Source organism: Nilaparvata lugens, chromosome 6 (genome assembly GCF_014356525.2).
Source record: "Nilaparvata lugens isolate BPH chromosome 6, ASM1435652v1, whole genome shotgun sequence".
NCBI lineage: Eukaryota > Metazoa > Arthropoda > Insecta > Hemiptera > Delphacidae > Nilaparvata > Nilaparvata lugens.
In genome coordinates, this window is record NC_052509.1 from 64965838 (window position 1) to 64991613 (window position 25776).

At 35.2% G+C, this 25776-nt stretch overlaps 1 long non-coding RNA gene across 1 annotated transcript in view; it reads left to right on the plus strand.

The window, feature by feature from the left end:
- The first annotated feature begins 234 nt into the window (after positions 1–234).
- LOC120352088 overlaps positions 235–25776 on the plus strand; it is a 165931-nt gene continuing 140389 nt past the window's right edge. The window contains exon 1 of the long non-coding RNA XR_005571691.1: positions 235–402. This is a non-coding gene — a long non-coding RNA (uncharacterized LOC120352088). The remainder of the gene's footprint in view (positions 403–25776) is intronic.

The window sequence follows — 25776 nt, forward strand, 5'->3', positions numbered from 1 at the left end:
ATGCACAATACTTTTACATCATTATCATCAAATATCAACAACAATAATACAAGTATTATCGTGTAAGTAAATTCTTTTTTTCAAAAATCTCCAATATCAAGCAGCCTTTTTGTTTTTGCTTTCTTTCAGAATCAAACTTGGTGGGTATCGAAGTACATAATTTCGCCGCTAGAACGCGGCTACGTCGTGAAATCAATCCAGCTTCTTTTGTGAGTGGAAGGAGTCGCCTGCCATAAATGGAATATGTACGGCCAGTAACCAGGTTTGAGTTTCCACTTCTCATTTTCTATTCTGATAGGACGGTGAACGTCTGAACGTACCCGGTGTCTGTTGTCTCAGTGTCTAGTTGTTGTTTTGTGTTTGTGGGATTCATTTACACTCTCTGCTCATCGAATTTAACCGGTAAGTTTCACTCAACATCTTTACAATTCTTCATTATTTCTTTTGAAAATTTATCCTAACCAAAACGTCGTCGTTCTGTGATCCAGCATCCAGTTTGCTTTGTTATAGCCGTCAGCGGGTGGGGGATGTTTTGTTTAGTCCTGTCTCAGGTAGAAGACGAGATAAGAATCTGTCCGTTACCTGTAAACATTTTGCCGGCTGGCTGAATGAACTGAATTTTCAAAACCAGTTATGGTTGTCATCGCAAAAATATAATTTTCTTCGACTGTGTTTTTATTTTGAATCAATCTTCGATCGCTGTAAAATATCTGGGGGGGGCATGCAATGAGTAAATATTTTGAATTCCTCAACCAGATACCGTACAAAAATCTGGAATCTGGGTGGGGCTTGTTGACATGGATATCTTCTCATCTTAAATTTGAAGATCTGAAGTTCATCTCTTTCATTGATTTGTTTGGATTGAGTTTTTCAAGAAAGGATAACTTTGGATTATATTCTTTATCATTTTCAAAATGTATCATAATTTATATAAAATACATTACGGTGTAGGCCTATTCAATTTTGTTCTTATACTCCAATAATAAATTATGTTGTAAGGTGCCGTAATTTACATTATAATACTTTACTAAAATTTCCCGCGAATTGCAAGTTTCGTAAAATTCATTGAATATGCACGGTAACTTAATTTACATTAAGTTGATTATACCGTATCTTAAATTATAATATTTCAATATATTGGAGTCAGGAAAAAATATATAAGTTACGGTTAATATATGTATCAAATGAATGAAGTACGGTACATATAATTAATAATTTAATTAATCCCCACTCAGCATTCCATTTCCATCTTCCCTAACTCCCGAGTTATGCTCATGTCTTCTCTCTGTCTGAGTTTTCTTACTCAGTTCGTTATTCTCATCCCTCAGATTTCACATCTGAGATAAAATTTTTATTCCCTTTTGATTTTAGCCTATTTATTTTAAAAAAAACCAACAATACAACTTTGGAATAATAGAGTGGAAATGATCTTGTTTTTTGTATTTCTGTGAATCAAATATATGGCTGACATCACTCTATCCAGATCTCAATTAATCAAGAATGAGATCAAGTGTGACTGACTGAACTGAATACCTTCCTAACTTCCTATTGTTCCAGTATCTCAAGAAATTGTCAAAATCGGTACCGGTACCGGTCATTGTTGATCTGGAATCTTGACGAAATGAAACTCTTTCTAATCTTAAATTTTACTGGCCCAAAAATCCTTCCGACTCTTGGCAGAAATTATTATGATGACAGTATAGATAAGGTGTTCGGTAAGGGTAACTTACTATGATAACGATACCATCTAAATCTAATTAATTTTGTAATTAGTAAAAAAAAATGCACTCCATTAAAATTTTAGTGCGCCGTCTTATTTTTTTCGTAAGTCCTAATTTTATTGGACTAGCGAAAATGATGGATAGTTCTCGTAGTAATTTTCTTCAACTAAAGCTCATAATATTGACTTTAAACTTACGAAAGAATTATCTTTTAAATAAAGTATTTCTTCCCACTATTGCTAGGATTTTATAGATCTACTTACAGGACTATCATATTTTAATTAAATTTTAGTTTTAAGACAATACTGTAGTGTATTATAATTTTGAGAATAGATGCCTTGGTAATTCTTCTTCAAGAATAAATAACTGTATAATAAGATTAGATAATAATATAAGATAAGATAATAAGATAAGATGAATAACTGAATAATAAGAATAAAAGACTGTTCCCAATCCCAATGAAAAATATTTCCTCCATGTACCGAAAACGATTCTGTTTTGTAGTTACCCATTTACTGATTTAGCTGCCTCTCTTCTCACTGGAGATGAATCTAAGAAGCTGGCTGGAATCTAAAACCAAACAAACATCAAACATGTACACTCTATTTTTGTGATGGACAGTTCTTCGACTTCGGTCGACAGTTGTTCGACTTCTTTTATCATGTGACTGGTACAAGCACAGCTCAGCCTAGAAAGCTTTAAATTTTTAGACCGAGTACATATGAGAAGGAAGGAAGCATCTAACCGAATCGTCTTCGTTTTCAAATGAAGATGCAGTTTATTTTAGATTTTAGCTTATTTCCAGCTATTTATTCTCTTCCGGTTTGACGCGCTAGTCTCTCGCTTGAACTAGATTTCATTCGAAATTCCTTAAGCGGTCTTCTCAATTTTTTCTCTTATCTGTCCTTCCAACAATTTTGTAAACTGAATTTTACTTGATGCCTAGCATATAATAAATGCTGGAAGCTTCCCCTCTTGAACTGTTGTTTTAGGAACTTTGAAGCTTCAAGGATCAAAACTTTATTACTATCAATGGTTTCTACGTTTATTTTTCGCAAAAGCAGTATCTACAGTAGTATTAAGTATGTTCGATTATTATATATGTTTCACTACTCTGATGAGGCACCAATTCATCTGAATGGATACGTAAACAGCCAGAACAACATATTTTGAAGCTCAGAAAACCCTGACATTTTCATGAGACCCTTTGTATTTCGTAAATAGATTGGTGTGCAAATTACGAATTACGCCTGTAAGAAATGTATCTTCTATTCTTTCAAAGGAACGATAGAAGCTGAACGTTACCCAAAAATAGTGTATAGACTGACTATCCCTGAACGTTACCAGCATATATCATCATAATAATTATGCTGCTTGGCATTGCTTAGAGGTTGGTGAAAGATAGGAGAATCCTGGAAACATAATGAAACACCTGCATGCATTTGAAAATGGCATGTGAATAGCCTACAATAATTTACAGTAGGCCTAATCAAGTTATTTTTTTCACTCTATCAGATTCTTGAAACTCTAAAACAGGGGGAACTTTCTAGCATTTATGCTCAGCATGAACGCATCTCACAAAAGGTTATATGACCGATATAAACATTGCCCCTCCAAAATTTCCCGTTGAAATATGATTTATAAATTAGGGTTGCGTGGTAATTTAATCACTCTGTATATTGTCACTTTACAATATGTACGTTTTATTTTGCAATATGTTGGGAATCTTGCATAGATTTTTATGTTTATGAATATCATGCAATATGTTTTATAAAATTGGATCAATTTGTACATTATCACATTTTAGACAATTTACAACATGCCTGGTAACAATACTTAATATTATACTAGTAGTTCTGTGAACAGTAGACCTCACGCAGTATTCTCATCCACAAGTACCTGATTGAAACTATAGACCTTATGGTAATACAGCAATAGATTGGCTTCTCCACACATCTCTGTAATCACTTGTCAGCTGATTTATGATGAATAATTCTATAGTCTGATTAATTTTACTCCAATATTGGCGTATGAAGGAGGCTCCTTTTTCCTTTTATATTATCCTTGAAATGCGAAATTTCCAAAGACCTTGTATATACGTCGACGCGAAATTAAAAAAGGAACATACCTGTCAAATTTCATGACAATCTATTACCGCGTTTCGCCGTAAATGCGCAACATATAAACATTAATTTAAACATTAAGAGAAATGCCAAACCGTCGACTTGAATCTTAGACCTCACTTCGCTCGGTCAATTAAATATATTCGTATAAATACCTTATATTAAAAATACCATACTAGTAGTTCTGTGAACAGTAGATCTCGCGCTCAGTGAGTTACATTGACCTGTTGTTATGTTTTCTCAAAAATTAATGAATAATTTATCAATTAAAAATGTCTAGAAAAAATCCTAAATAAACATAGAGCTTTCTGTCCTATCGTACCGTGACGTGTCGTCCCGGAATGTGAGTGTGAGCGCTGTTATTAGGTCTGGCTGTAACTGTCTTCAACGTTGATGGAAAGATACAATTTTCAAGATGTTCGATGTTTTTGGACGGGTATTATTATGATGGAAAGATACAATTTTCAAGATGTTTGATTTTTTTTATTTTATTTTTTTTTTATTGCATCCCAAACATCCGAATAATCAAACTGGGGATAAGTCAAAAAGAGCAACCTAAAGGAGGTTCTCAACACATATCATAATACATTAAAATACTGTAATTATACAATAGTCACATGAAATATTAATAAATATATATACAGTATATATAAAAACGCAGTTAGTCAAGATTACCTATGTACAAGGACCTGGGAAGAATCAAAGACAAGGAACAATAATATATCACTCCTGCAGAAACTCATCCACAGAATAGTATGGCCTTTCAAGTAACAGCCTCTTTAACATTCCTCTGAATCTTCGTAAGTCCGCCATGTCTCTAATATGCTGAGGTAATCTATTATATATTTTTGGGCCCATATATTGCGGAGATTTTTCAAACATGGCGGTTCTATGAGCAGCCACTGATAGGGAGGCTGAGTGCCTTGTATTGTAACTGTGGATTTCATTATTGCGGGTGAAGTTTGGTAGGTTTTTGTGAACGTATGAACAGATCTCCAAGATATACAGTGACGGCAGTGTAAGAGTATCCTGCTACTCAGGAATAGTTCTCGACAGGGATATTGGGGGGGGCTTACCAAAAATAACTCTTAATGCTTTTTTCTGAGATCTAAATACTTGGATGAAGAATTTTGATCTTCCCCAAAGGGTTATGCCATACTTGAGGAAAGGAAAAAGATAACCGTAATATACCACCATTAGGGCTTTGAAGCTCAATGTGTTTTTGAGCACTCGCAGAGAGAAAATAGCCGAGTTAACCCTGGAGCATATTTTTTGAGTGTGTACTGACCAGTCCAATCTACTATCTAGTGTTACTCCTAGAAGATCAACAGCAACGCTCTGCTGGGGTACACTCAAATCGGCCAACTCATTAAAGTTTCTGGATGCAAAATGGGGGGGTTGGAAGGTAATGAACTTGGTCTTACTTGAGTTCATAGACAGACCATTTGCAGCAAACCATTTCTTGATATTCAGTAGCTCTTCCTGTGTTTGGGTGACTACAGCTCTCAAACTTGAATTAGTGATAATAGATGATGTGTCATCGGCATACTGAATAAGTGGCTTAGTAGAGCAAGATGACAGATCATTTACGTATATAATAAATAATGTGGGACCAAGAATGGAGCCCTGTGGTACACCAGCATTGATTACAGCCCATTTTGATTGATAATTTTTATTGTCATGGTTTATTAGGGTGGCCTGCATCCTCTCTTTCAAAAACGAATTGAACCACCACAGCTCCCTTCCCCGAATGCCATATTTTCTCAACTTTTCAACAAGAGTATCATGATTTACGCAATCGAATGCTTTTGACAGATCGCATAGCACTCCACATACCTGCTGGGAGGCGTCTAAACTTGCCGACACAGTATTGAAAAATTTTATTAGAGCTGCTTCTGTATCAAGTCCCCTTAAGAAGCCAAATTGTGTTTTTGAGACTATATTATTCACTCTCATAAAATGAAGAATTTGTTCATTAGCTGCCTTCTCAAAAAGTTTGGAAAAGGCTGTGAGGATGGCAATGGGTCTGTAATTGTTCAAGTCCTCTTTGTCATCTTTCTTGAAAATAGGTCTTACCAGTGCATACTTCATTTTATGAGGGAACTCGCCAACAGTAAAAGACTGGTTGAGGATCCTGGACAAGGGTTCAGACAATATATCAGCAACCATCCTGAAAACTTTCACTGGAATTTCATCCCATCCAGCTGAATTTTTATTTTTAAGCGATTTAATGAGCACCTCCACTTGCTTGGGACTAAGAAGTTTAAATCTCATCCTAGAGCTGCAGTTACCTACCACGTTTCTTGTTGAAGCAAGCAGATTGTGAGTACTTCCAACCCGTACTAGTTGTCGTCATTTGTAGCTTCATATCAAGTGCAAAAAAAACCTCTAACCAGATCAGAATGAAATTAGTATGGAAATTGAAAAGCCGTAATTCCAATAGCAGTACGGAATCAGAAGAGATGAAAAATTATTGCTTACGTTAAGAAAATATAAATTCAAATGAATGGGAAAATTCGTGAAAAAATTATAAAATGTAAATCATTATTAAAAATATTTATGCTTAGTGATAGGAAAGAAATTATTTACTCGGATTTATTTTATTTTTCTTTTATATATTTTTTCAAAAGTTTTAATGAGAGATTAAATATTTTTCTCGGTATATTATAATTATTCTATAAGAAGGTTTTTATGAAGGAGAGGACAACAAGTTTGAATGAATCAAGATAAATTAAAAAGCTACTATCTATCAAGTAATGAGAAATTGGGAATGAGAGATTTTTGTAAAAGAGAAAATTCTACTTTAAGACAAAGTGATCAATTTAATAAACTGCCTCTAGTCATAGATGACTAGAAAGGAAAAGGAAATGATTTAGAAAGGAGAAGGAAATCTGATGAGAGCTATGCTGAATAAATGGGAACCGCTAAAATATATTAGCATTAATGCAAAGAAGACTCAAAAAAGGAGGAATTAGCTCTAGTGAATATTTTCAACAGAAAACAAGTCTTTAACTTCCAGTAAACACAGGCGAAAATTCGATGAAACAGTCTGTCCTCAAATCGCTCGTACCCCGTCTGGGTCCGGGCCAAGAGCGACTATAGCAGGATGCAATGTTCACAAAACCTTACAGAGCAGCCTGCCGATTCCTCAGATCTGTTTCAAACCGTGTGTCAATAATTATAATCATCTATGATCATGTATAAGCTCTCCTCAACGAAATCAGGAAGTGGAAAGGGATGTGAAAATTTTTCATGAAACAGAAAAAGGAATGGTTTAAGAGACTAGAGAATTTAACAAAGTTTTTAGTTTACTGATACAATTTCGCAGTTTATGGTAGGACAAGTTTAGAAAGATTACATTTACAGGAGAAAAATATGTAAAACGATTAAGTGGTAAATTTATCTGGGATTAAGAAGATTGCAGATTGATCAATTTATTCTAGGAATAATTATTGGAAAAGTTCAGAGTCAAACGTAATCAAAGAGTTTAAGCTACTTATGTAAAGGCTAAGGAAAAAGTTGAAATATTAATGATATATGTTAAAATAATATTAGAGTTAAATTAATTTTTTAGATTTATAGATTAATGGAATATTGTTAATAATTTTAAAAATATACTTTCTAGGTTATGAAATGCTACCGAAAACAATGAATAACATTAATCTCTACAGGAAGAATCAGAAACAGTCAAGCTTATCTTGACTACGAAGCTGCTACGAAAACACTCCTTCTATCACCACGGCCTGAGCCGAACTGAATGTTTTTGAAAGGGGAGTATTATAGTCCACTAGACAGCTGATTTATGATGAATAATTCTATAGTCTGATTTTTACTCCAATATTGGCGTATGAAGGAGGCTCCTTTTTCCTTTTATATTATCCTTGAAATGGAAATTTCCAAAAACCTTGTATATACGTCGACGCGCAATTAAAAAAGGAACATACCTGTCAAATTTCATGACAATCTTTTACCGCGTTCCGCCGTAAATGCGCAACATATAAACATATATACATTTAAACATAAAGATAAATGTCAAACCGTCGACTTGAATCTTAGACCTCACTTCGCTCGGTCAATTAAATACCATATTAAATACCTCAATCAGTGAATATTCAAATTTTTATTCCCGCTATATGACATATATTTGGTAAATCTATACTTAGGCTTTTTTATTTCGTGAAGAGTAGGATTCAGAGTGCTGAAAGTGAGTGATACAAAGGTAGTGAGTACTGTTTAAAAACTACCTTTGTTGTACTGCTACAAAAGTGCTGTTGAAAAAATCTGGTGTGGCGCACTCACACAACTTTCCTTGCCGTTATGAAAATTGATCAACTGACGCTAGTGTTCCCGCGCATCACAAGTCTACTATTCAAAGATTTGAGCCAGCTGGTGACAGGGCAATAACGCTGGAGACACACATGAGGTCTGCTATCTCTTCATTGTGAATGATTTAATAGAATCAACAATAATTTGCAATTGAATAATCACATTTTCTCGAATTTGAAGCTTATTTTCAATTTTAGGTGAAAATGTTACTGAACATTAATTGTAGAGATTTTCATGCTCAATCTACTCCACTTGATTTTTCTTGTTCCAATTGTATCTGAAGCCTGATAATTGGGAATCTATCTGCATTGCTGGGGCGGAGCTCCTGAAATTTTTTCAGATATGGGACTTGTGGCAGTTGATAGAGATTTTCAATGACTATCTCAGGTATAAATTTGATCAAAATCGTTGGAGCCGTTTCCGAGAAAATCACGAAAAACGCTGCTTTTGACAACATTTTCGCCATTTTAGCCGCCATCTTGAATTGCATTTAATCGAAATTGTTCGTGTCGGATCCTTATATTGTAAGGACCTTAAGTTCCAAATTTCAAGTCATTCCGTTAATTGGGAGATGAGATATCGTGTACACAGACGCACATACACTCATACACACACACACACACCACACACACACACACACACACACACACACACACACACACACACACACACACACACACACACACACACACATACAGACCAATACCCAAAAACCACTTTTTTGGACTCAGGGGACCTTGAAACGTATAGAAATTTAGAAATTTGGGTACCTTAATTTTTTTCGGAAAGCAATACTTTCCTTACCTATGGTAATAGGGCAAGGAAAGTAAAAATAAACTATTCTTTGATACTATTCTACTGATACAAAGGTACTGATAGTAAAAGTGCTGTCAAAGGTGAAATATTCTATGGTGCGGCGGAGGCAGAGAAAGTGAGTGAGTGAGATAGAGTGCTGGCCCTGGTACGTCCTCCATCTAATCAGCACACAGCTGATAAACGACCAACAATTAATAATAATCAGCCATCCTTATCAATTGTTTTGCCTTGCTCGCAGTGATTAGTTGTTATCAGCTGAGGTCTCTGAAGATGAAACGACTTTCCTTGCTGAGATTAATGACTCTCTGCTTGTGGTTTTTGGCCTGGAGAGGTTTAAACTTATAGTGAGGTCCACGTTATAGTGGCAGTGGATAAAGATAGAATAATAGCAATGCCGATTCTCTGCTTTAATCAATTATATTTCTACAATGTCAAAAACATAATTGTCATCGTTGTGAAGCTAGAAAAGGATAGTACCACCGGATATGTCGAATGATAGACAAGGATAGCAAAACCAAAGTTGATCAAATACTGTCATTATAACGTGGACCTCTTTATAGAACGTGGACCACTCGAAACTGTCAGTATTGCTTGAATAGGAGGCATTGATGTTATATATAAGAAATACTGACAGAAATGTAGCTCACTAGGTACTTCATCCTTATCTGCTTCTTTTGTACTGAGATTTCTTCCAAAAAATTAACCTCGAAATGGGCTGGGCTGTGTGTAATTGAAGCTCTGAAATCACTTTTCAAATAAAACATATCAAATTGAAACTTTTTGTAGAATATAATAGTATAGAATAGAGAAGTAGGCTATATAATTAATTGAATGAAAAAGACTAAGAAATTGTCAAAAAATCACTGATTTATTGATAATTAGAAAGACCGGTTTCGGTTATTACACCATTGTCAATCTCTGATACACTCAGTTTATCAGTGATTGACAATGGTGTAATAACTGAAACCGGTCTTTCTAATTATCAATAAATCAGTGGTTTCTTGACAATTTCTTAGTCTTTTTCATTCAATATGAATAATTACCACAATATCAACTTCTCAACTACACAAAAAGTATATAATTAATGTAATATTACCAATTCAATCTCTTTTTCTCCGATTTCAATTCACTCTTATTCGATAAATTAATCAAAATTGAAAGACTAATGAAATGTTACAAGTTCATTTTCAATTAAATATGAAGGGAATTTCTATTGCAGCAAAAATGAAGCTTAACAGATTGTATGACAAAAATCAACGTTTTATTTATTTATTTATTTCATTGGCAATTACAGATCATAATTATAATAAATATAATATGATTGGTAGAAGACAACAGGCATAGCCCAAAACTGTCTTCTCCCAAATGTTAACAAATAAAAGTTTCAAAAAGAATAAGGTTAAGATTTCACTTTCACTTCAAAAAGTCCAATTTCCACTTCAAAACTAATGACAAAACTAAAAATTTTGAATTTTGATATTTAAAAACTGAATAAAAACAAAAATATTTCACTCAAAACTCTACAAATTAGAAATATAGAGTTCAAAACAGAGCAAAGCCAGAAAGAGATAGCGCTATGCGCTTTGTTGGAAGAAAGACAAGGATAGCAATACCATTGCTAATCAATCACTGCCATTATAACGTTTTAAGTTATGTTCCAATATAACTAAAATAGCAATATTCTAATACAGTATACGAGCTAAATGTTTTAAAGCTTGGTACCTTCAATCTAAGAATATGAACTATCTAAGAATCTATAGTGAGGTCCACGTTATAATGGCAGAGGAGAAAGATAGGAGAAAAACGTTGCCGAACCTCTGTCTAGTCAATGCCTACTGCAGACGGTAGCAGATACAGGTTTATTGATGTAATATTAAGATGTGTACAGAAATACGCGCCGCGAACATGAGCAATTCACTTTTAATTAGCTGACTATTTATCTGTATTTTTACAGAAACGGTAAGATACAGATATAAAAAGCTTGACATCAGCTGATTAAAAGTGAATTGCTCATGTTTGCGGCGCGTAAATCTAAAGGTGCTTACAGATATACGCGCCGCGAACATGAGCAATTCACTTTTAATTAGCTGACTATTTATCTGTATTTTTACAGAAACGGTAAGATACAGTTATAAAAAGCTTGGCATCAGCTGATTAAAAGTGAATTGCTCATGTTCGCGGCGCGTAAATCTGTCCTCACCTTTAACTGTTCATACTCGTTTTAAATAATCAATTATAGGCTATTTTAATATGCAATAAATTATATTTTTTAATAATTTCATAATGAATTCACATAATTAATATGAAATATTTTGTTAATTAATTATTAATTCTACATTGTTAAAAGACGATCTGGCAACAGTGCAAAGCGAGAAAGAGATAGCGCTATGCGCTTTGTTGAATGAAAGACAAGGATAGCAATACCATTACTAATCAATCACTGCCATTATAACTTGGACCTCATAATAGCTATTCTTTGCTACTCCAATATCTTGGTATTCTGAGCTACTGTATTTCCATCTTTTGTCTCCACCACTTTCGAGAATTATAACGTCTAATATTGAGATATCTCAACTATTAATGAATATAATGAACTCTGAGGCCCGGTTGCACAGCAGCCGGTTAAATTTTAACCGTGATTAATTCCACGAGAACCAATTATAGAAGGCCTTTCTGATAAGACGGCTTCTCTGATTGGTTCTCGAGGAATTAATCACGGTTAAAATATAACCGGATGCTGTGCAACCGGCGCTCAATGTGATACGACTACAGGTTTAATTGTTTTGTTTCTAAACTATGAAACTAATTACTGAATACTTCAGCTTCGCCCTAATGGTTTTTTGATAAGATATCCTCTTGAAATGAAAATGTTCCAGTTGACCCGAAAGTTGACAAAGAATTCCTTTGGAATAATTATCAAATTATTAACAGTTGGACCTTGAAGTTTAGAAGCTAAGTAATGTGGTCGCTAATGAGACATTTAATTCAATGCTTTCAATGATACATCATGTGATTTACTTTCCTTGCACCATTACCATAGGCTAGGAAAGTATCCATTAAATTAAATTCAATTAGAATAACGATAATATAAAAGTGTAATGTAACTTCATAAATCGGCGGGCGGTGTTTCAACAAATAATTGTCGATTCTTTGAAAAGGATGCAATAGTTATTTGTGCAACTAGTGCGCAAAGTGACAGTTTGCTGCACCGAAAGAAACGTTTACGCCCGAGCTGTAGGCGAGGGCGGAATGGTTTGTTGAGTGCAGCAGAGGAACTTTGCGCACGTATTTCACATTAAGTTTTTCCTACAGTTACCATTGAATATGAAAAGTGGGTAATTATGGGTAAAATTGCCTGAAATGCATCAAATGTTTTTCTGTCTAATTTTATTATTGATAAAAACCTTAATTTATTGTCAAATTGAATAAAAATGTTGTCCTTGGTTATAATATCTAATGAATAATAATTAGCGCGTTGTGCTTGGTTGCACCTCTGCTCACTATAGCAGCCACAGCAGTCACTGTTACCAACTTCATTTTGATTTTGCTGCACTGGTGCTCCATATAACCTACTAAGTATTTTGCGTTGCCATGTTGCAAATCTGGAGTGCAGAAAAATTTTTCCCGCACTAGAGCGGAAAAGTTATTCTTTGCGTTCTGTAATCAGTGCAGCAATGGCCACTTTTCAACGTAACTGTAGGAAAAATAATATCCTTCCCATCAACACAAGACCGGGAAATTGATTGATTGATTGATTGATTGAGTACTTTATTTATGTAGATTACAATATATACTGGCTTATACACTTATATACAATAGCTTACAATACAGCAAAATTATAGATGAATTTACATGATATAGACTAAGAAAATAATTATTGAACTGTATATGATATGAAAAAGCAGTTTGTAATATAATATTACTGTAGATAATAATCATATTGTTATGCATCTACATAAAAATTGGCGGAGCTTTGGACATATCAATGTCCATTCTTCGGAAAGAATATTAAAAATATCCTCCCCACTAACTCTCTACCAAAAGGAAAGAGAGAGAGAGAGAGAGAGAGAGAGAGAGAGAGATAGAGAGAGAGAGAGGGTTAGAGACCGATAACCATCAACACAAGACCGGGAAAGAGAGAGAGAGAGGGTGTGAGAGACCGATAACCCGGGGTAGAAAAGTTTCTACTGTAAAATTCGAACTGTCAGCATTCCTCATAGACAGCATCAACACTCCCCCATTCAATCAAAGCTGACAGTTTCAATTGAAACGCACTACATACAGGAACTAAATAGGACAGGTGAGGATCGGAACCAGTATTTTATTCTTTTATTTTCAAATTACTTTGTAAGCAAATCTGTCTACTCTCTCACTCAAGTATGATGTGCTCCTCTCACTCACATATTATGCACGCACCTCTCAGCGAGAGAAAGAGTGAGAGAGTGAGAAAACAAGGAAGGAAGGAGTGAACGAATGAGAGGGGAGGAAGAGAATGAACACGAAAAACGGAAAGATAACCAACCGGCAGCAACAATGCAGCAGGCATCTGGGGTCAGAGAACTTGCGCCATATAACCAAGAAGAAGAAGAAGAAGATGAAGGTAAAGGAGAAGAAGGAGAAGTGGCTGGCTGTTTAGTTCTCCATTCGTCGACAAGAGAGAAAAGTCTTTAACCTCTTTGATTTCGCCTGTTTTCCTTTTTCAATTCTCCGAAATTGCTAGATGCTAGCAGGGACATGTTCGAAGACTAGGAAATCAAAAGGTTGATTCTTCAATGCGACACTATTTTCACCAGAAACTATCAGCTGAACAATAGAGCTATACCCATCACTATGTACTGAAATAGAACTACCCATCACTATCTACTGAGACTCACAAATTTTCAGCATTCCTTAAACCTAAAGAGACACACTGGGGTGTTTTACACCCCAGGGATTTTTTTTGTTCTGCAGTTGACAATATCAAACAGATGGGAATTTATGCCCAGCCCAAATTAGGTTTGTAGTATTGTCAACTACTCTCCACCACTTCCAGTCAGTAATAGCATTCTACAAGGTCACCAGCTCATCTTGTTCTTCGTTTGGGGTGTCTAACACCCCAGAGTGTCTTTTACGTAGGACTTTTATCAAACACTTTTATTACAAAGATTTACTTGTATTGTCACTACGAATGTGGTATGGGATGATGGATCAGATTGGAATAAATGCTATGATTCTTGAGATTCAAAGCAATAAAATGAAGAGACGTGAGTTTTTGATGAAGTTGTCATTTGCAATGATCAAGCCATTCGTTCAAACCGGATTCGGAGCTCCAACACTTAAACGGAACATACGTACTTCAAAAATTAGTATAAATATTGATAAGCAGTGCTTTACTTTTGATTTCTGTATGCACTTGGAACAAGAATGATTAAGAATTGATGAAGTATGGTTTAAGTACTTGTTTTTTCATATTTTTCGAAGAAAAATTCAAAATTAAATTGGGGTGTTAAACACCCAGTGTGTCTACTGTGTTAGCATAGAGTAAGTGTGTCTCTGTAGGGTTAATATGTAGCATAGATGCTTCCCCATTCACCCAATGCTCACAATCTAAAGTGAATCTATCTATAGCCAATAACAACTACTGACTGATATAGTGAGGTCCATGTTATAATGGCTGTATTCACATTGGTGTTGCTATCCTTGTCTATCATTCGACAAAGCAGACAGCGCTATTCTTTTCTAGCTCCACAAGGTTGCCAGAAGAACAAGAGAATGAAGAAGTAGAAGGATAAGAAAACGAAAGAAGTGAGATGGGATGACAGGTGGAAAGATGGGAATTGAATGGTAAAGAAGAGTGGGAGCGATGAGGTGGTGGAGGAGGGAGGGAGAAAAAGAAGAAGAAAAATTGGGATGACGAAATAGTTATTTGTGCAACTAGTGCGCAAAGTAACAGTTTGCTGCACCGAAAGAAACGTTTACGCCCGAACCGTAGGCGAGGGCGGAATGGTTTGTTGAGTGCAGAAGAGGAGCTTTGCGCACGTATTTCACATTAAATTTTTCCTACAGTTACCATTGAATATGAGAAGTGGGTAATTATGGGTAAAATTGCCTGAAATCCATCAAATGTTTTTCTGTGTAATTTTATTATTGATAAAAACCTTAATCCTAAAATCCTAAAGTCCTCGTTGTCCTTGGTTATAATATCTAATTAATAATTAGCGCGTTGTGCTTCGTTGCAGCTCTGCTCACTATAGCAGCCACAGCAGTCACTGTTACCAACTTCATTTTGATTTTGCTGCACTGTTGCTCCATATAACCTACTAAGTATTTTGCGTTGCCATGTTGCAAATCTGGAGTGCAGGAAATTTTTTTCCCGCACTAGAGCGGAAAAGTGATTCTTTGCGTTCTGTAATCAGTGCAGCAATGGCCACTTTTCAACGTAACTGTAGGAAAAAGAAATAAAGTTGCAGGAGGAGAAAATAAAGTAAGATAAGAAGATAAGAGGCAAAAGGTGATGTTACATGTGGAGAAGTAGGAGAAGAGAGAAGTGAGAGAGTAATAGGAAGAAGGAGGGAAGGGAAATTGGATATTTTGAGCAGTGAGGTAGGTGAAGACGAATAAGAATAATAATAATAATAATAATAATAAGAAGTAGAAGAAGAAGAAGGAAAATGACAGATTTTGGAAGTGGAAAGCAGGAGGAAAAGAGCTCAGTGATGTAGAAGAATGAGAAGGAAACGTTGGAGGAAAGGGAAGGAGATGAGGTAGTATAGAAAAGGAGATGACAATGACAAGTAGAAGAAGACAAGAAAGAATAAGAAGAATAAAAAAAGATCGAAATATAAGAAAAGTAATAACGTCCAGGTAGAGAAGCATGATGATTGGAGCAGTAAAATTGAATAGTTTGTCACAAGCTTATACTTGTGCATCTATGGATAAGAATGTACCTACCTCCAAGTCATACTATAGAATATCTATAATAGAAGGTTATAGAATGTCTATAACGAGTTCTGTAGTTATCAATAGCTAGCTGATGCTAGGAGGAAAAAGAACGAAATCTGATAGAGGAGTACTATAGTTGTGAAGGTGTACAGTACAGTATATTACTTTTTAGAGGAGACAGTCTAGTCTAAGATCATTGACAGCCTTTCAATAGGCGGGGCGGTCTTTCTCATTATCCGCTTCCAATCTTCTACGATACTGAGAGAGAGAGAGAGAGAGAGAGAGAGAGAGAGAGAGAGAGAGAGAGAGAGGAGTGTGTGTGAAAGAAAGATAGAGAAAGCGAGAGAGAAGAGATAGAGTGATAGAAAGAGAGTGTGAGGATGAGGGAGAGATAGAGATACAGAGATAGATAGATAAATAAATAGAGAGAGAGAGAGAGAGAGAGAGAGAGAGAGAGAGAGAGAGAGAGAGAGAGAGAGGAGTGGAGTGTGTGTGAGAGAGAGAGATAAAGATAGTGTGATAGAAAGAGAGTTTGAGGATGAGGGAGAGATAGAGATACAGAGATAGATAGATTAATAGAGAGAGAGAGTTTGAGAGAGAGAGAGAGAAAGATAGAGAATGAACTTGTCATTTTATTTTTTTGGCAGCTCCCAGGAGACTAATCTATTCTAATCACGCAGTCCCTTAAGATATGCTCTCTGTACTAGACAAATGAGATATGAAATATAGTAAATTTCAAGGTTTATATTTTCAAATCTCAACCTAAACGTACAAAGTTTAGATTAAATTTAGTGTTTAACCAACTAAACCAAGTTTTGTGTAGATTAAATGCTGGATGATTTTTATAAATCATATTGTCCAGTTGATAGAGTAATATAAATGAAGAGTAATGAAATGCTGCTCTGAAATGTTTCAGAGCATCTGAAAAATGTATAAAGATATCTTCACATTCAATTTGAATCCATGCATGGAAAGCATAAATTCAAATATAATGTGAAGGTAAATATTTATTGTTTTCTCTCATTGATTAATTTTTTATACTTTGTAAAATTCGTTGAATAATTAGCATTACCGTCACTTAATGTAATTTTGTGTATAAGCCAGTAAATATTGTAACATACATAAATAAAGAAATCTAATCTCTCTCTCTCTCTCTCTCTCTCTCTCTCTCTCTCACTCTCTCTCTCTCTCTCTGGGACTTCTTGTCCTTCGGCAGGATGTGTTGATAGCTTCTTCTTGTTGCGGGTGGAAGGAAAATTATGAAGCAAAAGTAGGAGAGAGAAAGAATGTGTGTAGAGGAAGAGGGTGTGGAGGAGGAGGAAGAGGTGGTTGTAGAGAGAGGGGTGAGAGAATAATGCTAGCGGAAATAATTAGGTCTTTGTCCTGTTTTTTATACATGCATGGTTTGTTGGCCCTTTCGCACATACAGCATAGCTCTCTGGTTGTTTTCTCTATCATACGATCCCATCGAGGTCCTCCTCTTATTTTCTAAATTAATTCTATGTAATTGATTTTGAATGATGGTTGATTCTGGGTTTTCTGCTTTTCTTTTGATTTAAATCTGTTGGTTTAGTTTGGTAGATTGAAAAATGTAATTGAATCGAAACTAATGTATACTGTAGGAAACCTAGTACAATCTAATTTAATCTAAACTAGTCTTTACTGTAGGAAAGCTAGTATAATCTAATTGAATCCAAACTAATCTATATTGCAGTAAACCTAGTATAATCTTATTGAATCTATACTGTAGGAAACCTAGTACAATCTTTTTGAATCTAAACTAATCTATACTGTAGAAAACCTAGTACATTCTAATTGAATCTAAACTAATCTATACTGCAGGAAACCTAGTACAATGTAATTGAATCTAAACTAATCTATACTGTAGGAAAACTAGTACAATCTAATTGAATCCAAACTAATCTATACTGTAGGAAACCTAGTACATTCTAATTGAATCTAAATTAATGTATACTGTAGGAAACCTAGTACAATCTAATTGAATCTAAACTAATCTATACTGTAGGAAACCTACTACATTACGAGAAGGCCCCTGGGGTTTATTGTTAGAAATGGTTTTCAAATGGCAGCCAGGAGCCTTCTCGTGATGCGCTAGGTATGCTTTTACCTTGAATTATTGTGGAATTGATTGTTTTATAAAAAATGTTGAGTTATTTCATTGTAAAATGAGGAAGACGATTTTATTAGTTCAGTTGAGAGTTTAACGATTGTATTTAAACTTTGAATTGAAAACACTTTTGAAGTGGAAACTGTTTGGATATCATGTGATGTCACGATTGTGATACGATTGTATTTAAACTTTGAATTAAAAACACTTTTGAAGTGGAAACTGTTTGGATATCATGATGTTATTCAATCACATGATGACTGTTTGATTTATAATAAGTTGTTTACTTAGTTTAGTTTTTGTTATCGACGTAAATATAGAAGGTTTTTTAACAGAAACACTTTTTAGTTTTTATTGGTTATCTTCAGACTGAGGAACTCTGAGGAATGACCAACAACAGGTCGGTTTGCAACATCGTAACTGCTAAAATGTACGTGTTTACTGTTTCCTCTTCATTTTCAACAACATTTCTACGAATATTCATCATTAAATGATTGAGATTAGGAGAGAGAAAACATGGGGCCCTCGATTATCTCACGATTCTATATTCCATTTCATTTTTCAGTCGTATAACAGAATTTCAGATGAATATCATAGTCAGAAATAAAAGTCAATAGGTCTACTTTTCACACTCCATCAAAATCCATATTTGTTCCATTTACATCAGTTTTTTGCCCATTGAAGTTTTCATTGTCTGTAAATTGGATTATAAAATATTAAAATTCTTAATTTTATTGGCAATGTTTGCTGAAAATGTATTTGAATTTGTTCGCTGTATCTAACGAATAAATGAATAAATAAATTTAATCAACGGGGTCGATGGCAATTTTTCAGTGTTTGCTACATTCTGCTATAAACTACACCCTTCAGACACCAGTTAATAGCTGGTGAAGTGATATGAAATAGAAAATTCCGCTACACAATGCCCTTAATAAAGCAGATGGCGCAGTATTGTATTCATGGCCGTCGGTGTAGACCCAATGGTGTCTCACCTCATAAAGTCTGGTTCACTAAAAACCGTCAGAATTTCTGGTTAATAACACCAGAGCTCCCCATTTGAACAACGCTGATAGTTTGCAGTGAATCTCTCACTACAGCAGCTAGCACCTGTATCCGGCTATGCATGGAAGCTACTCAACCGGCCACCATCTTCATAACATTATGGTAGGACTCTGGCCGCAAAATGTTCAAAACTGTACATTTTATGAAAAATTCTTGAAGTTGGACCAATTCTTGTATTGTTATTGACATGATGGTTATGTTTAAAAATGTCTTTTAGGGGTCGATTGATGCTGAGTATTTATACCTCATATTAGAATACAATAATACCTTGAATACAATAATGCCTCATAATATTACGTATCAAATAGGTTAAAAAGTTTTCTGTAGGTAGGTACATTCAATTGTTGTTGAGCGTACAATTTTCTTGAATCACAGGGCTTGAGAATTATTACTATTGATTTCTAGCTATTCAATTGATTCAGTACCAAATAAGGTATTGAATAAAGCTAAATAAATATCTTAACTATGGCCAATTTTGATCAATTTTTGGATAGGAAAGTTATGGTCGAGTACCAGATGAAGTTTTGAATAAAGCGGCGGAAAAAATTAATAACTTGAGTGATCCTTTGCGCTGAGGAATAGACTAGTTGTTATCCTTTATTGTATAGATTGATTTTTTCTCTCTATCATTTATCACACGTCCATTTACCCAAAGAATTATATTAAACAAAAAAAAAAAAACTTTTGTAATACAACCATATAAAAGTATGTTACATTCTTAGATTATTTCTCTCATGTTGCATCCCATTATAGATTGCGATTGTCGGGATTCTACCTTTGTTCCCTTTTAGCATTTATCATTAACTCTTTCATTTGTGTTCAATCATTAAATTATTATTCAATAATTACTTATTTCACATGTAAATAGTATATATTAATTCTATTTTTTCCTTTCTTATTATCTGTTTACTCTCATCCCGCAAGCTATGTCCTGATTACTATCTGATCATTGATTATAAATTGTTCTATTGTTGATAGCAGTGAAAATCCCCATTGTAGTGCTCAGAATATCATCAACCAGGCTCGTTCAGTCGAACAAAGAGTCGTTTTTCTATCAGATATTTACGAGCTGGATGAGTCACGAGTTCAGTAAAAAGTAGTTTATAACTGCTGGCTTGCCAACTGCCAACTGTAGTTCGGTTCAGGAAGGAATTGATGATATTTTGCACAATCTCAATCTTTCCAATGAGTCAGACTTGCCAGTTTGCAATGCAAGTTAACTGAAAATGGATAATGGTTCGAAATTGGTCTACAAGTCACGTATTGTTTGAAAAATATCGGGATCACTGTGATAATTTCTTCATTCAGTAATGATCCTAATTTACAGTGATGCCTTGTTTAGAATAAAGATAGGTTTTTGTTTGGGAGGATTTGATAGGTGATCCAATTATGTCTGGTGGTATGGTGATTAGCGTCTTAATATTGTAGTACTGTAGAGTTCCTTTTACAACGCATCCGTAGTGCTGAACTGTATTATAATTATTTAATGAGTACTGTACTATTATAATATTGAGAACTCTTATTTCATGACAACTTCTCATCACGATATCATTACATGGAGACTCTATTATCCTTTTTCAAGACTGTGTCTCGAAAACTCGTTCTCCGTTTGGAAGGGTGACGATTTTAGTTCTATTCGCTCGAGGTTCATCCTCACACATCATTATTACCCATTCAGAATACATCTTTCATTTCTCTCACACCTATGGATGTAAGTAGATAAGGCTCAACGTTTGTATTCACAAGTTGAAAAGGAATTGGGGAAATAATTTTCAATCAGAATATTATTAACATATATCATACTAGCCGTCAGGCTCGCTTCGCTCGCCATATCCGTCTAGCCAGGGGGCTCCGCCCCCTGGACCCCCGACTGGATCGTCCAAGAATGAGATCAGCAGGCTCGCTTCGCTCGCCTGCATTTTTATCATGTTAGGACAATCCAGTCGGGGGACCAGACTAAACGTCTGGCTAAACGGATATGGCGAGCGAAGCGTGCCTGACGGCTAGTAATATAATATTCCCAGGATTGAAGTAGCAGTGCCCAATCAATTTTTCCGCGATAAATGCATTTAAATCTTCAACTTAGTGCCAACCTAACAAAGTCAACTCAACTTAATGCCAACCTGACAAAATTATTAATTTAGTTGCCAGTTAACAACTGTTTCGAAGAGGTACTCTATCTAGATTATAGTTCTATAGTAACATATGATATGGAAATTTCAATTATAATTAAGAGATTGGGAGAAGAAGAATATACATGCTAAAAGACGAACTTTAAACCCTTAAACACAACCCTTAGAGTTAAAATATTGCCAAAAGATTTCTTAGTGCGCCTCTAAAGGGCCAACTGAACATACCTACCAAATTTGAACGTTTTTGGTCCGGTAGATTTTCAGCTATGCGAGTGAGTGAGTGAGTGAATGAGTGAGTGAGTGAGTGAGTGAATGAGTGAGTGAGTGAGTCAGTCAGTCAGTGAGTGAGTGCCATTTCGCTTTTATATATATAGATGTAACATATATCATTAAAATGGTAGGGAGAGCGAAAATAAAGTAAGCTTGGGCATTCATCTCCTGAATTTAGATATATATATAGTCTACATATAAGTTCAGTCAATATAGACAAAAAATGGGGGTGTGCTTGCAATTTAGATTGTAATTATGATTTTTTAATATATTATTTGGGTTCATAAGAGAAGTCCAGAACCAATTTCTTCATGCAAAATTTCCTTGTGCAAACCTCGTATTTTCGGCTCATTTTCCAGTTTTCAGCTATTTCTGCCAAATCTCGTAATCGGACAGAAAAATTTGCTCTCGCCTTTTTTTTTGGATTAAAAATTTTTGAATAAAATGAAATCATTCGGAACTCTCTATCTCTCATGAGTACTGAGTTATGATTTTTCAAAAATGAGTGAAATTTGAAGAAAAAATCAATTTTGATGAATTTTAGTTTTTGATCAACAATATCTTTCGATTGTTACCATTTGGATGTATAATTCAAAATCCATCTGGGCGTATTTTTGTCCTCTACAATCTGAGATCAGGTAGAGCGCTCTATCTCAAATAGATTTCCAGGTACACTTGACAACAATGCTCCTTGTATTGTGAAAAACACCTAATTTTCAGCTTCAGCCATCATCACCAACTACATTGTCCTCACATTGATATTTCGTACAATGACATAATTTCATGAGATTATGTTCTATGAGAATCACCCGTTAGATGCACTTCATTTCAGTATTTCCTAGTGGAGAGGCTTAAGGACACCTCAACGATCAAAATGTCAAACACTTATAATAACTTTTGACACAATGCTCAGATTTCATCGTACTACACTTATTCTTCTCGGCTCGTCAAGGCGGTCCAAAATAAAGTAATATTGATTGGTAAGATCTTGATAAAGTATAAGATTGATCACTTTGAACAATTAATTACGACATAGCAGTCAGGTATTTATATAAATAAAAGCTATTAGCTTCTACTTACATTAGTGTAGCGCTATCAGACACTAGTTCCTTCATCAACACTGAAATACCTGACTGCTATGTCGTAATTAATTGTTCAAAGTGATTATTTAACAAGCAGTTCGTAATGGAATCAAACATTGAAGAGTATAAGATTGACTGTTTAATACTTTTTTGGAATCCTAAATACAGTATTCTACAATCACAAACAATCTTCAGGAAAATGTATTTTACAAAAGAAGTAGAAATAGTAAGTGACATAGTTTTCTACAAAGTAAACGAAACTGGGTTAAGTGTGTATGATCTCCATTGTAAAATTCACTTAAAACTTTCAGCGTTTGGTTGAATGGAAAGCATCGATGCTATCTATAAGTAGTGCTGACAGTTTAAACTGAAACTCAGTATATTGAAGTTTGTGCACAGCATGCATGATCACCAAAATTTAATTGGATCTCCTATCTTTAGATTCATAAATTGTTCCACAGATTATGCACTTTGACTAATCCAATTTAGTTGAGCATAACTTTGACTTACAGCATAACAAGAGCTCACTATGACTCACCCAGTTTATGTAACTTGAGTGTATTACCACAGAGGAAAGAAGCACTGTATGCTTATTCCGTAGTATTACTACTGAAGTATGCAGCCCAACTATTAAGATTATAGCTACATTCATTTATATGACAGAGAAGAATAGCTTTGAAGACAAAGCGCGGAATTAGAGCGAATTCCTCACTTTATGGCTTGGCTACCTACTTTGCTTGCAGTTTACGATAGACTTCCCACTGATTGTATTTGCCATTTGAATATTGTTGACCTTCTGTTGAACTATAGCTATTGCGCTACTCTTTCCCAGTCTGGATTTATTAGTGATAGACATTTTCCGTATCCAGAAGTGGGCGATACGAGTGATTGTTGGAGAATCCATACGTTCAAGCTGCAGACCATACTTTAAAGAGATGAAAATTCTCCCTCTTCCGAGCTTGTACATCCTAGAGAGACCGTATGTTTCATAGATAGGAACAAGAATAAATTCAGAACTGGCGCACATTTCCACAATATAGAACAAGGCATAGGGAAGAGTTGCGAGATGATGCACACTGGACCACCCCACCATACCATGTATGAGAGAGGAGTAAAGAGTGCTGGGATTCGACTGTACAATAAATTACCAGCTAACATGAGAGAAAATACAGGACGTAAATACAGAGTATTGATGAAGGAGCAGCTTTTGAGCATTTGTGCATTCTCAAATTATGAATTTGAAGCACATCACGAGATGAGTTAGGCTACTCAGTATTACTATGAACATATTCTTATGTAATTTTGCTATCTAAAATAATTGAAATATGACTTGATTTGAATACATTATTATCGACATATCCAAATTCCGCTTCCGTGGGTGGTAAATTGGACGAATAATAATTAAGATGGAAAGAGTTGTAGGAACTTAATCTCATCCAACAATAGTGGAAATATCTGAGATATCTAGATCACGAATTTGGTTCAGTATAATAGATAGTGGAATAGTAACAGTGTACATGATTGAAATAAATAGTCGACAATCTTTGACTATAGTATCCTCCTCTAAACACGGACTTGCTCCATTATAGTAGTTCTGTGAACAGTAGACCTCGCGCTCAGTAGGTTACATTGACCTGTTGTTATGTTTTCTCAAAAATTAATAAATAATTTATCAATATTAAATGTCTAGAAAAAATCCTAAATAAACATAGAGCTTTCTGTCCTATCGTACCGTGACGTGTCGTCCCGGAATGTGAGTGTGAGCCCTGTTATCAGGTCTGGCTGCAACTGTCTACAACGTTGATGGAAAGATACATTTTCAAGATGTTCGATGTTTTTGAACGGGTAGTATTATAGTCAACTATCCACTAACGTTGATGGTAAGATACATTTTCAAGATGTTCGATGTTTTTGAACGGGTAGTACGCGTATTATAGTCCACTAGACAGCTGATTCATGATGAATAATTCTATTGTCTGATTTTTACGGTAATATTGGCGTATGAAGGAGGCTCCTTTTTCCTTTTATATTATCCTTGAAATGCAAATTTTCCAAAAACCTTGTATATACGTCGACGCAAAATTCGAATTTTGCGTCGACGCAAAAACATCGAACATCTTGAAAATGTATCTTTCCATTAACGTTAGTAGACAGTTGACTATAATACTACCCGTTCAAAAACAACGAACATCTTGAAAATTGTATCTTTCCATCAACGTTGAAGACAGTTGCAGCCAGACCTGATAACAGCGCTCACACTCACATTCCGGGACGACACGTCACGGTACGATATAGGACAAAGCTCTATGTTTATTTAGAATTTTTTCTAGACATTTTTAATTGATAAATTATTTATTAATTTTTGAGAAAACAACAACAGGTCAATGTAACTCACTGAGCACGAGGTCTACTGTTCACAGAACTACTAGACTATATAGACTATATAGACTATATAGAACTATATAGACTCTCCCATTTGGATTTCCAGCTTTTTCCTCTCAAAGTGGAAGTGCAAGTGTGCTGCAGCCTTCCCACTTCCTCTACGCACCCATCATCTTCCTGATCACATTTTTCACTTGTCTGCTGAAAAAATGCGCTTTTCGCACACGGAAACAGTTTGTGATCGCGTGCAACGAACGCGCCGCGAATTGTTGCGCAATGTCCCGGACGAACGAACGGAACATCAACATCTAGCAACCAACCATGCCGCAAACTAATAAGCTGCAAATCTGTTGCCGCTGCAAGAGGAGAGATTCTTCTCCGTCGGATGTTGATGATAACTGGAGAAAGTACTGTACGATTCACTGGATATTGTCAGAATTCTTTGAAGGAAACAGTCAATGCTTCCAGTTTAACCTATGCTGATAGTTGAAAGTGGGTAACATTGTAGGAACTATGCCCGAGCTTGCCTGGAGAGGATGCCTATTGTTTTCTTCAGTTCCTCCTTCTGTTATCAGGGTCTCCAGACTGCATGAATCCCTGTCGTGTTCAACGAGCATTGTTTTTATTTATTCATGTATCTATTTGCTAGGAAGTATATTGTTACTGTGGACGTGGATGGGTTTGATACTCAATAAATAACCTGAATATAAAACATAACCTCATTTTTTCCGAAACTTTTATTTATCAAAATTGGGGAGAAAGACAGTTTTGGGCTATACATGGTGTCTTCTCCCAATTATATTATTGTATAAT